Source organism: Nomascus leucogenys, chromosome 13, assembly GCF_006542625.1.
Source record: "Nomascus leucogenys isolate Asia chromosome 13, Asia_NLE_v1, whole genome shotgun sequence".
In the NCBI taxonomy this organism is placed as follows: Eukaryota; Metazoa; Chordata; class Mammalia; order Primates; family Hylobatidae; genus Nomascus; species Nomascus leucogenys.
Window position 1 is genome coordinate 78,489,120 of NC_044393.1, and position 17,623 is coordinate 78,506,742.

At 46.4% G+C, this 17,623-nt stretch overlaps 1 protein-coding gene across 2 annotated transcripts in view; it reads left to right on the plus strand.

The window, feature by feature from the left end:
- Window positions 1-16,265: 16,265 nt before the first annotated feature.
- Window positions 16,266-17,623, plus strand: part of NRF1 (nuclear respiratory factor 1) — a 145,082-nt gene continuing 143,724 nt past the window's right edge. For both annotated transcript variants that reach the window (XM_030825744.1, XM_003261320.4), the window contains exon 1: window positions 16,266-16,365. The gene's annotated coding sequence lies outside the window, so the exon portion shown is untranslated. The remainder of the gene's footprint in view (window positions 16,366-17,623) is intronic.

The following is a 17,623-nucleotide window of genomic DNA, read 5'->3' on the forward strand; positions in this document are numbered from 1 at the left end:
ACAGTTAACAATATTATATAGTTTCAAAGAGCTAGAAGGAGAATATTGAAGGTTCCTAACACAAAGAAATGATAAATGTTTGAGATGATGGATATGATAATTACCCAGGTCTCATCATTATACATTATATGTTGAAACATCATCGTGTATCCCATAAAATATGTATAATTATTATGTAAACTAAAAACTACAATTTAAAAAGGCGCATTCAGGGCAGGCATAGTGGCTCACACCTGTAATCCCAGCACTTTGGGAGGCTGAGGCGGGTAGATCACTTGAGGTCAGGAGTTCGAAACCAGCCTGGCCAACATGGAGAAACCCCATCTCTACTAAAAATACAAAAATTAGCCAGGTGTTGTGGCGCATGCCTGTAGTCCTAGCTACTCGGGAGGCTGAGGCAGAAGAATCACTTGAACCTGGGAGGTGGAGGATGCAGTGAGCCAAGATCACACTACTGCACTCCAGCCTGGGTAACAGAGTGAGAGTCTCTCTCAAAAAAATAAAAATAAAGTGGCTATAAACAATCACATGCAGGTTTCTGAGAGGACTTAAAATTAGTTTGGTAAATACCTAGCAGTGCATTTGCTGGATCATATGTTAAGACTATGTTTAGATTTGTAAGAAACTGCCAGTTTTCTAAAGTGGCTGTACCATTTTACATTCACATCAGTAATGAATAAGAGCTCCTGTTGCTTGTTGTCCTTACCAGCAATTAGTATTGTTAGTTTTTTGGATTTTAGTCATTCTTTTTGGTTTTTTTTTTTTTTTTTTTTTTTTTTGAGATGGAGTCTCGCTCTGTCTCCCAGGCTGAAGTGCAGTGGCACGATCTCAGCTCACCGCAACCTCCACCTCCTGGGTTCAAGCAATTCTCCTGCCTCAGCCTCCTGAGTAGCTGGGACTACAGGCACACGCCACGACGCCTGGCTAATTTTTGTATTTGTAGTAGAGACAGGGTTTCACCATGTTGGCCAGGCTGGTTTCGATCTCCTGACCTCGTGATCCACCCACCTCGGCCTCCCAAAGTGCTGGGACTATAGGCATGAGCCATCGTGCCCGGCTGGATTTTAGTCATTCTAATAGGTATGTAAGTGGTATCCCACTGTCGTTTAAATTTGCAATTCTCTGATGACAAATAATGAGCATCTTTTCATATGCTACCCTCATTTTAAAATTAGTCATAAATATAATCACTGTTAGAGAAAATAGGATAATGTACTGTGGCATTTATAACATATGTAGAAAAGAACCTATGACAAAAATAGCAGAAGGGACAGGTTGGCAGAAATTGATTTATATTACAGTTAAGTTCTTATATTAAATGTGAAGTGATATCAAATGAAAGGAGATTGTGATAAAAGTGTACATTTGTAAAATCTAGAGCAACCACTAAAAAAAAAATAAATAAATAAACAAAGAGGTTTAGCTAATAAGCCGATAGTACAGATAACAAGGAATCGTAAAAGAAAAATAAACCCTCAGTCCCAAAGAAAACAAGCAAATGGGGAAAAGGAACAAGAAACACATGGAACAAAAAGAAAACAACTTGTAAGATGATAAATTTAGGCCAGGCGCAGTGGCTCATGCCTGTAATCTCAGCACTTTGGGAGGCCAAGGCAGGCGGATCACCTGAGGTCAGGAGTTCGAGACCAGTCTGGCCAACATGGCGAAACCCTGTCTCTACTAAAAATACAAAAAATTAGGCTTGGCATGGTGGCTCACGCCTGTAATTCCAGCACTTGGGAGACTAAGGCAGGTGGATCACCTGAGGTCAGGAGTTTGAGACCAGACTGACCAACATGGTGAAACACCACCTCTACTAAAAATACAAAAATTAGCCAGGCATAGTAGTGCGTGCCTGTAATCCCAACTAATTGGGAGGCTGAGGCAGGAGAAGCGCTTGAATCTGGGAGCTGGAGGTTGCAGTGAGTCGAGATTGCGCCATTGCACTCCAGCCTGGGCAACAAGAGCAAAACTCTGTCTCAAAAAACGAAAAGATAAATTTAAAGCCAACCATATCAATCATCAATTAAACAGTGTACATATCCCAATTAAAAGGTAGAGATGGAATGGACATGGTGGCTCAGACCTATAATCCCAGTACTTTGGGAGGCTGAGGCGGGAGGATTGAGATCAGCCTGGGCAACATGAGAAGACCCTATATCTTAAAAAAAAAAAAAAAAAAGGAAAGAAAGGAAGGAGGGGAGTGGAGGGGAGGGTAGGAGGGAGGGAGGGAGGAAGGAAGGAAGGAAGGAAGGAAGGAAGGAAGGAAGGAAGGAAGAGAAAAATTAGCTGGCATGTGCTTGTAGTCCCAGCTACTCAGGAGTCTGAGGTGGGAGGAGGATTGCTTGAGGCCAAGAGTTCAAGGCTGCAGTGAACTGTGATTGCACCACTGCACTCCAGCCTGGGTAGAGTGAGACCTTGTCTCTCAAAAAATACCAAACAACCAGTAAAGTAATTATCCCTCCTAAAATAACACAGGAAAGTAAAAAGAAAAAAAAAAGAAAATCCAAAATAATTTAAAAATTACACTAAAAAAATTCCATGACTTTCCACAGTAGTATGCAGACACTTAGGTGGGCAATACACATTTTTTAACACAACAGGAATAATGAGCTTAAGTGTATCTCAAGTTAGTATTATAACAAAGAGAAAAAGATTATTTCAAGTGTCTTTAGACCATAGTTTTTTCTTTTTTGTTTTTTTCTTGAGACAGGGTCTTGCTCTGTTACCCAGGCTGGAGTGTAGTGGTATGATTACGGCTCACTACAGCCCCAAACTCCTGAGCTCAAGCAATCCTCCTGACTCAACCTCCTGAGTAGCTGCAACTACAGGTGCATCCCGCCATGCCTGGATACTTAAAAAAATTTTTTTGTTGTTGGCTAGGCGCTGTAGCTCATACCTGTAATCCCAGCACTTTGGGAGGCTGAGACGGGTGGATCACTTGAGGTCAGGCGTTCGAGATCAGCCTGGCCAACATGGTGAAACCCTGTCTCTACTAAAAGTACAACAATTAGCCAAGCATGTAGTCTCAACTACTCAGGAGGTTAAGGCATGAGAATCGCTTGAGCCCAGGAGGTGGAGGTTGCAGCGATCCGAGATTGCACGACTACACTCCAGCCTGGGCGACAGAGCAAGACTGTCTCAAAAAAACAAAATGAAAACAAATTTTTGTTTTAGAGACAGTCTCTCTATGTTGCCCAGGCTGGTCTCAAACTCCTAGGCTCAAGCTCTTGCTTCAGCCTCCCAAAGCACTGGGATTACAGGTGTGAGCCACCATGCCCTGCCTAGACCACAGTATTTTGACTATATATCCTTAGTGGAAAATTTTTTTAAAGCACACAAAGCTGCAAAGAAATCTCACACTTTCCTCAATAGTCTTGCTGTAAATAGTAATATTGATATTATTACTTTGAAGCTATTTTACATACATTATAAAGCAAATAGGTAATTGTCTTAATGTTATTAGGACTAATATTTTCAGTGTAAGAGAAAAGTGATATAGGTATAAAATCAGTAAGGTTAAACAATTGTATGGTTAAATTTGAATCAGAAATATCAATATAAACTATTTTCGTTGTTTTCAAAAATACTTATTTCATAGCACTGTCCATTGAAATGACAACCCAGTAGTCATGATCTCTCCCAATGTCTAAATTGCAGTCTATAAATATTCCTCACTAACTGGAACCTGGGCTTTTTATAGGAATGCTGATTGTTAGTATGTGGCCAGAATGAGCCTGAGACATCTTATTTTTGCCTGGGATAGCGTCATGTTACAGAAAGCAAGTAAGCAGTAAGACACACAAACCATCATGAATACATAAAAAACAAAAGCAAAGACAAAACTCCAAAAAACCACTGACCTATACACTTCGAAATTGTTAACATGGTACATTTATGTCACGCATATGTTATGAGCTGAATTGCATCCCACTTCCTGCCAATTTGAACCCTGACACCCTAACCCTGAGTACCTCGGAATGTGACTATTTGGAGACAGGGCCTTTAAAGAGGTAATTAAGTAAAAATGGAGTTAGTGAGAACCCTAATTCAGTATGACTGGCATCCTTATAAGAAGAGGAAATTGGGCCAGGTGCGGTGGCTCATGCCTGTAATCCCAGCACTTTGGGAGGCCAAGGCAGGCGGATCACAAGGTCAGGAGTTTGAGACCAGCCTGACCAACATGGTGAAACCCTGTCTCTACTAAAAATACAAAAATTAGCCGAGTCTGGTGGCGCACGCCTGTAATCCCAGCTACTTGGGAGGCTGAGGCAGGAGAATCGCTTGAACCTAGGAGGCAGAGGTTGCAGTGAGCTGAGATCACGCCACTGCACTTCAGCCTGGGCGACAGAGCAAGACTCCATCTCAAAAAAAAAAAAAAAAAAAAGAAAAAAATTGGGACACAAAGGGAGAGAGAGGGAGGGAGATACCAGACATGCATGTGCACAGTTAGAAGGTTGTGTCTGCAAGCCAAGGAGAGGGGCCTTAGGAGAAACCAACCCTGTTGACACCTGATGTCAGACTTCCAGCCTCCTCAACTGTGAGAGAATACATTTCCGTTGTGTAAGCCACCCAGTTTGTGGGATTTTAAGGCAGCCCTAGAAAACTAATACAATATATTTTACCATAATTAGAAAAACCAACCAAACAACCAACAAGAAAACCCTAAGTTGACACTTAACAGAACAGAAAGCTCAAAACAAGCAAACAAAAGTATGCATTAGCCACCTGAATTTCTGTGGTCTGCTGTTGAAGGTTCCAGAAAGCATGAGCCATGTCAACTGGTGTCAACATATCTGAGTGGGTCCTAGTTTCAGCTGGGTCCTCAACGCTGGCAGTCAGCTCCCTTGCCTGCCCTTGTTTGGCACCTTCTCCCTCCACAAGGCCTGTTCCACACCTTCGCCATTGCTCCCCGCTCCCTGTTGACTGGCGGTGGGGGGCCCTTCCAGCAGATGACGTTGTTTCTTGCCTCATAGAAAAGCAGGGACCAACCAGCCTGACATCTCTCTCCCTCCTAGGGCCCCTGCAAACACTCAAGTCCACACCCTCTCCTGTCCTTCCTTCTTCCCCTCCAGTCTCTCAAATGTAGAGGTGCCCCACATCCTTTCAGTCCCCCGCCATTTTTGTGCTTTCTCACCTCCTTAGAACACTTCCTCAATCAATTTCTTCCTCTTGTTCTTTCTGTTTTCTAACCCCCTGCATTCATAATTCTCCTTTTTTTAAACAAAACAAAAAACATCACTTCAACCTCTTTTTCTACTGATTCCTTTCCAGAAGCCTCTAACTAGGTTCAATCTCCCTCATGCCCAATACATACATGCTGCCTTGATCCCAAGCTTTCTCTAGCTGTCACAACCTCTCCATCACTCCCTTTCCATCCACCATTCTTAAAGGATTCTACTCTAGTTACCGCTACATTCCCACTTTCCCTTCATTCTGCTGCCTCTTGAATTCTGGCTTTTGCTCACACCACTCGACAATAACTATTCCGACAAAGCCCTTTCAAACTTCCTATTGGATTGCTTGCCCTCCTCCGTTGCTTATAGGCTTCTTCTATTTTATGTATGTACAACTGGCATCTCAGACTCTATGTATCCCAAGCCAAACACATCATTATTTTTCTCAAGTGCACTTCCCTTCCTGAGTTCTTTATTTTTGTTAATGGAGCGACTGTCACCCAGCTCCATGCTTCAGTATCATATTTGGGCTTTGAGGTTATTTATTTATTTTTATCTTTTTTTTTTGTTTTTCGAGATGGAGTCTGGCTCTATCACCCAGGCTGGAGTGCAATGGCGTGATCTCAGCTCACTGCAACCTCTGCCTCCCAGGTTCAGGCAATTCTCCTGCCTCAACCTCCTGAGTAGCTGGGATTACAGACGCCTGCCACGAGACCCGGCTAATTTTTGTATTTTTAGTAGAGACAGGGTTTCACCATGTTGGCCATGCTGGTCTCGAACTCCTGACCTCAGATGATCCGTCCACCTTGGCCTCCCAAAGTGCTGGGATTACAGGCATGAGCCCCCGTGCCCGGCTCATATTTATTTATTTTTTAAAGCAATTTAAACTAATTTTTCTCATTAGGTAATTCATCCAAAAGGTTCAAGATTTAAAATATTCAAATTATAAACACTAAAAAGACTCTCTTTCGCTACTGACCCCCAGCCACCCCACTTCTCTTAAACAGGCCACTTAATGTCATCAATTTTGTACGTATTTCTCTAGGAATATATAAACATATGTAAGCAAAGATGTTTGTTTACATATTTCCTTTTTATGGCCAGGTGCAGTGGCTCATGCCTTTAATGGCACTTTGGGAGGCCAAGTTGGGCAGATCTCTTGAGCCCAAGAGTTTAAGACTAACAGGGACAACACAGTGAAACTCCGTCTCCACTAAAAAAATACAAAAAAAAAAAAAAAAAAGGCCAGGCACAGTGGCTTGTGCCTGTAACCCCAGCACTTTGGGGCGTTGAGGCGGGTGGATCACCTGAGGTCAGGAGTTCAAGACCAGTCTGGCCAACATGGCGAAACCCTGTCTCTACTAAAAATACAGAAATTAGCCGGGCATGGTGGCAGGTGCCTGTAGTCCCAGTTACTTGAGAGGCTGAGGCAGGAGAATCACTTGAACCCGGGAGGCAGAGGTTGCAGCGAGCCGAGATCACGCCATTGCACTCCAGCCCTGGGTGACAGAGCAAGACTCCATCTTAAAAAAAAAAAAAAAAAAAAAAATCTGGGTGTAGTGGCGCACACCTGTAATCCTAGCTACTCCAGAGGCTGAAGTAGAAGAATCACCTGAGCCTGGGGAGGTCGAGACTGTGGTGAGCCATGATTGTGCCACTGCACTCCAGCCTGGGCGACTGAGTGAGTCCCTGTCTCAAAAAACAAAACAAAACAACATTTCCCTTTTAAAAATGCTAATGAGGCCACGTGAGCTATGTTCGTGTCACTGCACTCTAGCCTGGGCAACACAGTGAGACTCTGTTTAAAAAAATAAATACATAGTGCTCACTTTGGCAGCACATATAAAACTGCACATCTACAACCATCTAATCTTTGACAAACCTGACCAAAACAAGTAATGGGGAAAGGATTCCCTGTTTAATAAATGGTGATGGGAGAACGGGCTAGCCATATGGAGAAAACTGAAACTCAATCCTTTCCTTACACCTTTATACAAAAATTAACTCAAGATGGATTAAAGACTTAAATGTAAAACCCCAAACTACAAAAACCCTAGAAGAAAATCTAGACAATACCATTCAGGACATAGGAATGGGCAAAGATTTTATGATAAAATTGCCAAAAACAATCGCAACAAAAGCGAAATTCGACAAATGGGATCTAATTAAACTGAAGAACTTATGCATAGCAAAAGAAACTATCATCAGCTGCACGCGGCAGCTTACCCCTGTAATCCCTGCACTTTGGGAGGCAGAGGTGGGCAGATCTCTTGAGGTCAGGAGTTCAAGATCAGCCTGGCCAACATAGTGAAACCCCGTCTCTACTAAAAATACAAAAATCAGCTGGGCATGGTGGCATACACCTGTAATCCTAGCTACTTGGGAGGCTGAGGCAGGAGAATCACTTGAACTCAGGAGGCGGAGGTTGTAGTGAGCCGAGATCACGCCATTGCACTCCAGCCTTGGCAACAAGTTTTGGAAACTCTGTCTCAAAAAAAAAAAAAGAGAAATGCAAATCAAAACCACGATGAGATACCATCTCACACCAGTCAGAATGGCGATTATTAAAAAGTCAAGAAATGATAGATGCTGGTGAGATTGCAGAGAAATAGGAATGCTTTTATACTGTTGGTGGGAATGTAAATTAGTTCAACCATTGTGGAAGACAGTGTGGTGATTCCTCAAAGATTTAAAACTGGAAATACCATTTGACCCAGCAATCCCATTACTGGGTATATAACCAAAGGAAATACCATTTGACCCAGCAATCCCATTACTGGGTATATACCCATTCTATTATAAAGATACACGCACCCGTATGTTCATTGCAGCACTATTCACAATAGCAAAGACATGGAATCAACCCCAATGCCCATCAATGATAGACTGAATAAAGAAAATGTGGTACATATACACCATGGAATACTATGCAGCCATAAAAAAACAAGATCATGTTCTTTACAGGGACATAGATGGAGCTGGAAGCCATTATCCTTAGCAAACTAATGCAGGAATAGACAACCAAACACCACATGTTCTCACTTATAAGTGGGAGCTGAACAATGAGAGCACAGGGAGGGGAACAACACTTACTGGGGCCTGTCAGGGGAGGATGGTGGGGGAAGAGCACTAGGGAAAAGAGCTAATGCATGCAGGGCTTAAACCTAGGTGATGGGTTGATAGGTGCAGCAAACCACCATAGCACACATTTACCTATATAACAAACCTGTACATCCTGCACATGTACTAAGGAACTTAAAAAAAAAATGAAGTGGTTGAACATTTTATAATTGATTTTTTAGTCTAAAAAAAAAGAAAAAACAAGCAATAAATAAATACCATTTAAAAAATAAAAAATGCAAGTGATAGCTTGCCATATTCACAGTTCTATCCCTTGTGTTTTTCATGTACATATCTTGGATGTAATCTTATTGAATGCTCTCCCATTCTTTGTTATAGCTGCATAGTGTTTAGCAGTGTTTCTGATTTCTCTACTCTTTTGTCTCCAACATCTACTCAATGGCCAAGTTATTTTCTTTTTTTTTTTTTTGAGACGGAGTCTCGCTTTTTCACCCAGGCTGGAGTGCAGTGGCGCAATCTTGGCTCACTGCAAGCTCCGCCTCCTGGGTTCACGCCATTCTCCTGCCTCAGCCTCTCCGAGTAGCTGGGACTACAGGCGCCCGCCACCACGCCCGTCTAATTTTTTTGTATTTTTAGTAGAGACGGGGTTTCACCATGGTCTCAATCTCCTGACCTCGTGATCCGCCCGCCTTGACCTCCCAAAGTGCTGGAATTACAAGCGTGAGCCACCGCGCCTGGCCCTCAATGGCCAAGTTATATTAATGATGTATTATTTTTCCTATGGCATCTCTATTCCCAGTGCCGATTAGTTTAGACTTCCATGCCTGGATTGCCACAATAGCCTCGTTTGTCCTCTCCTTAGCCTTTCCTTTATTTCATGCTATTCTGTTAGATTCATCTTAAGTACCGCTCTGATTATGTTATCTCCCAGCTTAGCAATTTCACCTCGCCTGCAGAATCTGATGCTACGTTCTCTCCATTTTTCTTACTGCCCCCTCCTCCTTCATGCCCTGAACTCTTAAGTCACACCGAAGAGCCTGATGATCCTAGAGCAGACCTTGTGAATTCTCACGGGAGCGCTTTCCATACTGTTACTTTACCTCGAGGTATATGACATTGCCACCAAGTCCAAAACCACCCCATCCTTCAGTTCAGCTCAGACACTAACTTTCCTCTGAAGGCCTCCTGATCCCCACAATTAGTCCAGCAAGCTAAAAGTGAGTCTGGCAAGGTGCCTAAGATACAACATTTAAGGGGTTGCTCATTCTCAGGGTCATGCAAGTGCCAACCCTGCATTCACACACCCTGAGAGTGGGTGGCTTCTTAAATTTTGCCTCCTCAGTGATTTGCTTACCTCTCCCTAGTCCCAGCCTTTCCTTAGCAGTCCTAGGCCTCCTCTAATACCCCAAACAGCTTGATTTGCACAGCCTGCACTGTAGTTATTGAAGTACAGACTTCATTTTCTCCCCACTAAGTTCCTTGAGGGCGGCACCACGCCTGACCCATACTGGATCCCTGGTGCCTCTCCCGGAACCTCACACACAGCCCACGTGCATTTGTTACAGCTCTTTAGGTTAGGAGTGTCTACTCACCTGAAACCATGCTCAGAGGACTTTCAGTAAAAAAGGCAAAGGCAATCAGGAGCTATTCAGGAACTTAAGAAACCCAAAGGCAGGAATCCTGTGGGTCTTAGGAAGAGAATCAGAAACTAGAGCATTGTGGGGACTCCAGAACTCCCGCCCGCTTCCCCTCTATCTGCTTCTCTGTGTGCATCTGCCTTGCTCCTCTCTCACTAATGATGGACTTTCTGTTTCTCACTTCATTTAGTGGAAAATTGCCTCTGCCTACAGCTTCCAAAGTTGGGTAAGTTGTAGCTCAAGTACACACACACCGAAGGGCATAGAGAGAGAGAAAGAGGAACCTGCTTCTGGACCAACCATCTGTGGCCAGAAAACACTGCAGGAATATGGCAATCTTGGGGACCTCAGTGGTGTTCATGCATCTTATCTCCGTAGCTCCATCATTAGCGTGATCAGCTCCATCATCAGCTCCAGCTTCCAGTTTCTGTGTCTTAGCCAAACAAACATTCTATATTCCCAAGACAGAGAATAAACTTGGCACCACCTGGGTCAGGTGACCACCCATGAATCACTCAGCAATAGGGGGTAAAGAGAGAGAGGGTCTCAAATATAGGCATGGCTGGTGGAGGTCATCTCTGTGAATGAGGCAGTTTCTACAGAGGGGGACTCTGTTGACTAGTGAGTCATGCCCAAAGATGACTGTTATGAGGTATTTGTTGAATAAATAAATGCAATAATTGAATGATCTCATTTTAAAAAGAGCAACTGTCCAAAGCTATTAGCTAAGTATTAGACAGTTAATAGAAAACTCACTCAAACACTCAAAATGGAATCAGTCTCTGAGCCTTGATTAAACTTCTGGTGGCTGGGCATGGTGGCTCACACCTGTAATCCCGGCACTTTGGGAGGCTGAGGCAGGTGGATCACCTGAGGTCAGGAGTTCGAGACCAGCCTGGCCAACATGGTGAAACACTGTCTCTACTAAAAATAAAAAAGTTAGCTGAATGTGGTGGCACTCACCTGTAATTCCAGCTACTTAGGGGGCTGAGGCATGATAATTGCTTGAACCTGGGAGGTGGAGGTTGCTGTGAGCCAAGATTATGCCACTGCACTCCAGCCTGGATGACAGGGCAAGACTGTCTCAAAAACCAAAACCTTTCTTCCCAATGTCTCTCAAATCTCTCCCTTCCCTCTATTCCACCAACACCACCACAGTTTGCACTCAGGTCTGATGCTTTGCTGGGCCTTCTTCACTTCCATTCCACCTGCTGACTGTACCGAGTAATCTGCTCCAAACACGTGGCTTTCCTGTTGTCACCAGTCACTCGATCTGTCTGAAACCAAACACATCCTCTTTCTATTGAAATTCACTTCCCATTAGAAGACCATCAACGACACTAACATCTCTTCAGCATTTAGTTCTTGAACACCTGGAATTACTTCTGACCTTTGCCCTCCTAGTCCTTCACTATCTCATCAGTTATCAAGCAGTGTTGAATTTTTCTTTATCGCCTTTGTTGGTCTTCTTCTTTTCATTTCTTCCAGCTATCTCCAACCTGTCAGGGAGCTTAGGAAATTGTTCAAGGACTGATTAATAAGATGGTATGGAGAGGATATTTGGTTGGGGATGTGGGAATGTCTGAATCCTGTCTTGGCCAGCCATCTCTACTCATCAGGAGTGTGGGGAGTACATGTGCAATGACACACCAGGGAAAGAAGCACTTTATTATTAGCTGGGTATGAACCACAATGCAGAAGTCAGGAAAGATAGGCTGAATTCTGGTCATCTCTGTCTATCCTCCCCACATCAATGCCCAAATATGAGTCTTGTAACTTTTCTTCCGAGTGGGATAGAGGCACACTAACCAGAAAAACTAGAGAGAAAGACAAATCCACAGCCTCTTTGCCCCAAGCCGGGGCCTTGCTAAGACTTTTTCTGTGGGCCATAGCCTTAGGGCCTGGCTACCTTGTGGGAGAGGGAAAGAGAGCAAGCTGGCTGGGCTGCCTCTGAGAAGGGCAAGGGCAGCCCTTGTTACCACACAGAGTATGTTGAAGAACGGGAAAGACGCGGCACCTTTTTGTTGAACGTGTTATCTTTTAAAGGCTCCATCCCAAGAAAATGTTATTCCATATTCTCCAATTTTAGTAAGATTTTCTTCCTTTGTGTGTGTTTGGTGGTGGGGAGATGAAATTTCTTCACCATCCTACCTCCACCTTGTGGGGAAGGAAGAGGGTGGGGAGGGAGAAACCTTGAGCGCCCTCTAGAGACCAGAAGCTCAACTCACTCCCTGGTGAATCTACACTGCTATGACCTTAGTGCTTTGCTCAAAATTGTCAACTGTCTATTGCCTACTAAGAACTAATTCCTCGGCAGGCATGGTGGCTCAGGCCTGTAATCCCAGAACTTTGGGAGGCCGAGGTGGGTGGATTACTTGAGGTCAGGGGTTCAAGACCAGCCTGGGCAACAAGGTGAAACCCCGTCTCTACTAAAAATACAAAATTAGCCAGGCGTGGTGGCGCATGCCTGTAGTCCCAGCTATTTGAGAGGCTGAGGCAGCCAGCTATTTGAGAGGCTGAGGCAGGAGAATCGCTTGAACCTGGGAGGCAGAGGTTGCAGTGAGCCGAGATCGTACCATTGCACTCCAGCCTGGGCAACAAGAGCAAAACCTCATCTCAAAAAAAAAAACAAAAAAACCCCCAAAAAACAAAAAAACACAATTTCTAAGGAGGCCATTAGAACCCTCTACAGTCTGGCTCAAGGTACCTTTTTTGGTCATTAGAATGACTTTAGGATAGTAGCAGATAGGGAAAGCACAGAAAATGAACGCCAAATTTAATCATCCAGTGAATAGATTGGCTGGATCTAATCAAGAGGGGAAGGAACCTGGGTGAGGTTACCAGAATTTCACCTACTTCATAACCAAATCAATAGATCCAACAAGAATTAAATAAGGCATCACGGGAATCTAATCTGTAGGGTAGGGTGTGGGGAGACCCCTGTGGAAATAGCATCTATGTGAAAGGGACTCGATGTGTTCACAGTGGTAGAAGAATCTCTGTGTCTTGACTCTTAGCCAAAAATCTCTGGCCAAAACACAGCCTCCCCTGTTCTCCTGCAAAGGTAAGCCCAGTCCGTTTGGGGCAGTAACCTCAATTTGCTTGGGATGGTAAATGTCATTTAATCCTAAGAAGGTTCAGCATTAAAGATGAGGATGGTAAAATAAATCAGATCTGCAGTATTCATACTTTTGTGTTAACCTTGGTAATATTTTGTTTAATTTTGTATTTTCAATGTTTGTAAGATTTAGTATTTATCATACTAGAGAATCTGACAAGTTTCACAAAACAAGAGCCTTACTAAGTTTGATGTTCTCTGACATTTTCTATTTCTTTAATGAGATGTTGGTCATGACCCACTAAGTTACTTATGTGTTTCATCAGTGGGTACTGGCCTGAGACCCTGATAACGGTTAAAAGTACAACTCTGAGGTCAGGCTGATGACTTTCAGATCTAGCTTATTGTCTGGGTTTGGGCAAGTAACCCCTACAGGTCCTTGTTTCTTCATCTGTAAAATGGGATAATATTAGTACCTACCCAGGCCGGGCACAGTTGCACACCTGTAATCCCTGCACTTTAGGAGGCTAAGGCAGGAGAACGGCTTGAGCCCAGGAGTTCGAGACCAGCCTGGGCAACATGGCGAGACCCGGCCTCTATAAAAAATAAAAAAAATTAGGGCTAGGCATGCTGACTCACACCTGTAATCCCAGCATTTGGGAGGCTGAGGAGGGCAGATCACCTGAGGTCAGGAGTTCGAGACCAGCCCGGCCAACATGGTGAAACCCCGTATCTACTAAAAATACAAAATTAGCTGGGTGTGGTGGCGTGCACCTGTGACCCCAGCTACTTAGGAGGCTGAGGCAGGAGAATCACTTGAACCCGGGAGGTGGAGGTTGCAGTGAGCCGAGATCGTCCATCTCAAAAAAAAAAACAACAATAGCTGGGTATGGTGGCATCTGCCCGTGGTCCCAGCTACTCAGGAGGCTGAGATGGGAGGATCGCTTGAGCCCAGGAGGTTGAGACTGCAGTGAGCTGCGTTTGTGCCACTGTACTCCAGTCTGGGAGACACAGTGAGACCCTGTCTCAAAAGTTAAAAAAAAAAAAAAGGTAGTACCTACCTTGTGGGCTCTACTTGATAATTAAATGAGAAAGAAGATAATGTGCATAAAGGCTTACACTAGGGCCTGACACATCGTGAACGCTCAATAAACGTGGGGAATAAGTACTGAGTGTGATGACAAAGGGTCTAATGCACCCAATCTTGGGAGATGAAAAAATGCTGCCTGGAGGCGATGGTATTAATGTTGGGATCTGAAAGAATAGTAGGAATTATTCAGGTGAGGATTCAAGTTAAGTGCATAGATGGAGTAGAGAGAAATGAAGTTATGGGCAAAGGGAACAGCCCTTGCAACAGTTGTGAGGTGGCACAACTTCCAGGCTTAAATGACCTGAGAGCTTCCCAGTTTTGAATGTAGCCTGAGAAATATCTGTGGCAGATGAGGTCAGAGATGGCAACATGGATGAGATCACCAATGGCCCTGTAGCTACCTCAAAGAATTTTAGACTTTAACCTACGTGTTAATCGGATCTTTTTAAGAGTCTTAAACAGGGAAACGACAAGATTTTCTTTCTTGAAAGACCATTCAAGCTGTAGTGGATTTGGAGAGGGCAATTTCCGTTGCAGGGAGACCAAGAGGAGTCTACTGCAGTGTCTCTAGGAGAGATGACAGTAGCCTGAACCAGACTAAGAATTGACAGGGAACAATAGTTTTAAAAATCTAATTGGGGCTGGGTGCAGTGGCTCACGGCTGTAATCCCAGCACTTTGGGAGGTTAAGGCAGGCAGATCACTTGAGCCTAGGAGTTCGAGACCAGCCCGGGCCAACAAGACGAAACCGCGTCTCTACTAAAAATACAAAAATTAGCCGGGTGTGGTGGTGGGCACCTGTAGTCCCAGCTACTGACTGGGGAGGCTGAGGTGGGAGGATCCTTGAGCCCAGAGAGGTCGAGGCTGCAGTGAACAATGATTGCACCACTGCCCTCCAGCCTAGGTAACAGAGTGAGAATCTGTCTCACAAACAAACACATCTAATTTAACATGGAGACTCCAGAGAGAGAGGAAGGAGCAATGGATCATTTCCAGGTTTCTGGCTTGAGCACCTGGGTGGCTGGTGTTGGCACTCTTCTAGACAACACTGGAGAAAAAGACATCCAATTTTTGGATATGTTGAATTTTGAGGTTAATAGAATCTTGAAAATTAAAGCTTCCTGATTTTGTTAATCCGTTTTCTGACACCCTTTAGCAATTCTCTAATGCAATGCTTTTCACATTATTATGTGCATAAGAATCACCAGGGGTGTGGAGATGGGGATGTGAAAATGCAGGTTCCTAGGCTAACAAGCCAAGATTCTGGATACCAACTGGGTCCCAGGACTCAAAACAATCAGCCTGAGTAATTCTGATGGAGGGAGTCTCCTGACGACACTAAAAAAACCAATAAAAACGACCCCACTGCCGGGCATGGTGGCCTGTAATACCAGTACTTTGGGAGGCTGAGTCGGGAGGATCGCTTGGGCCCAGGAGTTCGAGACCAGCCTGGGCAACGTAGGGAGACCACCCACCCCCGTTTCTAAAGGTAAAACAAGACCCCTCGTGTGTCTCCACTGTTAGGTTGTTTTCCCACTGTCCACCCCTCCCTACTTCTCAGGCACCTGGTTGGGGGTCCCTATTGCTTCGAATAAGCTCCGTGGGAGCCAGGACTTTGTCTTGCTAACAGGTGCATCTTCAGCGCACTCAGAACAATATCTGGCACAGCACGAGACCCCTAGAAAGGTTCGCCGAACGATCGAATGGCTGAATACATTCATATGTTGCTTTGTACAAAAACTTTTGCTTTCAAATATCTGGGAAGAGTTAGAGATAGGAAAGCAGAGGTCATTTCAAAGAGAGAGAGTGAGGATACCACCGGGAAGGCAGCGCCGAAAAAACCAGAGGGGAACCACTTGCCGATCCCCCAGGCACAGTCTGGAGGTCCCAATTCCCGCGGTAGGGGGGCGAGAGATGCCACTCGTCTGATCAGCAACCATTTTGGGCCCGCTTGCGCCGCTTCTCCGGGGCGTCCGCGTTGTGCTAATCCAGTTGCTTTGGAGGTTCCGGCCCCCTCCAAACCTCTGAAGCGCTCCGTGCACGCGAGACGGCGGCGGGAGAGGCCGGAGCCCTAGCCGCAAGCCCTCTCCGCGGCCAGCCGGCAGAACAGCCGCGCCGACCTCCTCATCATGGCGGCGGCCGGGCGGGGAAGCCGGGCCGTGCGTCGCGTGCGTGCCCTCTCCCTCCCCTCCCCCTCCTCGGCGGCGGCGGCGGCGGCAGAAGCGGCAGCGCTCGCCATTGCCGCTGGTGGCAGGAGGCTGCGAGGAGCCGGCGCGGTCGCAGTCTCCACGGCGCAGGCCCACGGTAGCGCAGCCGCTCTGAGGTGAGTGCCCTACCGCGCAATCTCCAGCTATTTCAGCCCCGGCGCAGCCGCAACACGCCGCCCGCCCGCCGGCCGGCCGGCCCGCCCCGCAGCCGGCACCCTGCCGCCCCCGGCTCCGGGCCTGGGCCCCCGCCGGATTCGGCCCGCCTCGGGCGGGGGGCCCCGGCCCGGCCCAGCCAAACCGCCACCCCGAGGATGCGCAGGCCGCACTAGGCCCCAGGCGTCCTGGCGGGCTCGGGAGGGAGGCGCTGCCCTCCCGAGAGCCCCAGGGTTCCGGCCTCCCCCGCCGCCTGGGGCTCTCGGGGCCGCGGCCTTCTCCCCGCTGTGGAACCCGGGCCCGGCCTTCCCGCAGCTCGGGAGCAGGAGGCGCGGGAGAGTGCGCCGGGCCCGGGTGCGGGAGGTGGGCGGGCTGCGCGGGACCGGAGCCGCGGCTCTCGGCTCGCCCCCTCGGCCTTTCCCGGCTCTCGTCCGCGGGCGGGCGGCGCAGTGGGGCCGGGCTGGGGCGCGGGAGCCGCTGTCTCCTGCGGGAGAGGAGGCTGGCTCTTTGGGCGACCTCCGAAGCTTCCCTCCTGCCGGGGTGGCGTGGGCTTGTTACCCAGGTAGACTGGGGGACGCTGGAATATGGCGCGTTGCCCACCTTCTTGCAAGTTAGGAGGTGGCCGGGGCGGCAGTTCGAGGAGGAGGGCGCAAATTCCTTTTGTACGCAGAAATAAGGAGCGACATTATGTTTTCTTCCCCAGCTGAGATGTGCCCGCGGAGGGGCCGCAGTTCTTCCTGTGCCTGGGGTGGTGGTCCCCTGGGTGAGGGACAGGGGGAGTGGCACGCCCCTCCGAAGGAACCGAACCTTTTGCCACTGGAAAGACAGGGGCTCTGAGATGGCCGTGTGCATGGTATTTTCCCATATCCTCAGACCTTTTCGGGTTTGTCATTGAATGTTGTGCACTCCATCGTGCAATGATGTCTGCTGCCTCTCTCACCTGTTGTGTCGTGGCTGCTGGTCCCAAAGTTTCTGTAGTGTATTTGGCTGTGCCCACCAGAACTTGAAGTTGTTTAAAAATCTTAATGCTTGGGGGGCTTCCAGTGATATCTGCTCCAACCGGTTGGAGGAGCTGTTGCCTGCTCTCCATTCTTAAGCATTAGATTAGAATATATTAATTGCCTATTTTAGAGCTGGTGTCAATCGTGCTGAATTCTTTATGTGGTCAGAGCAAAATTCACATTTTCTTAAGTGTTCAGAGACCGCGTGTTGAGAGACGCA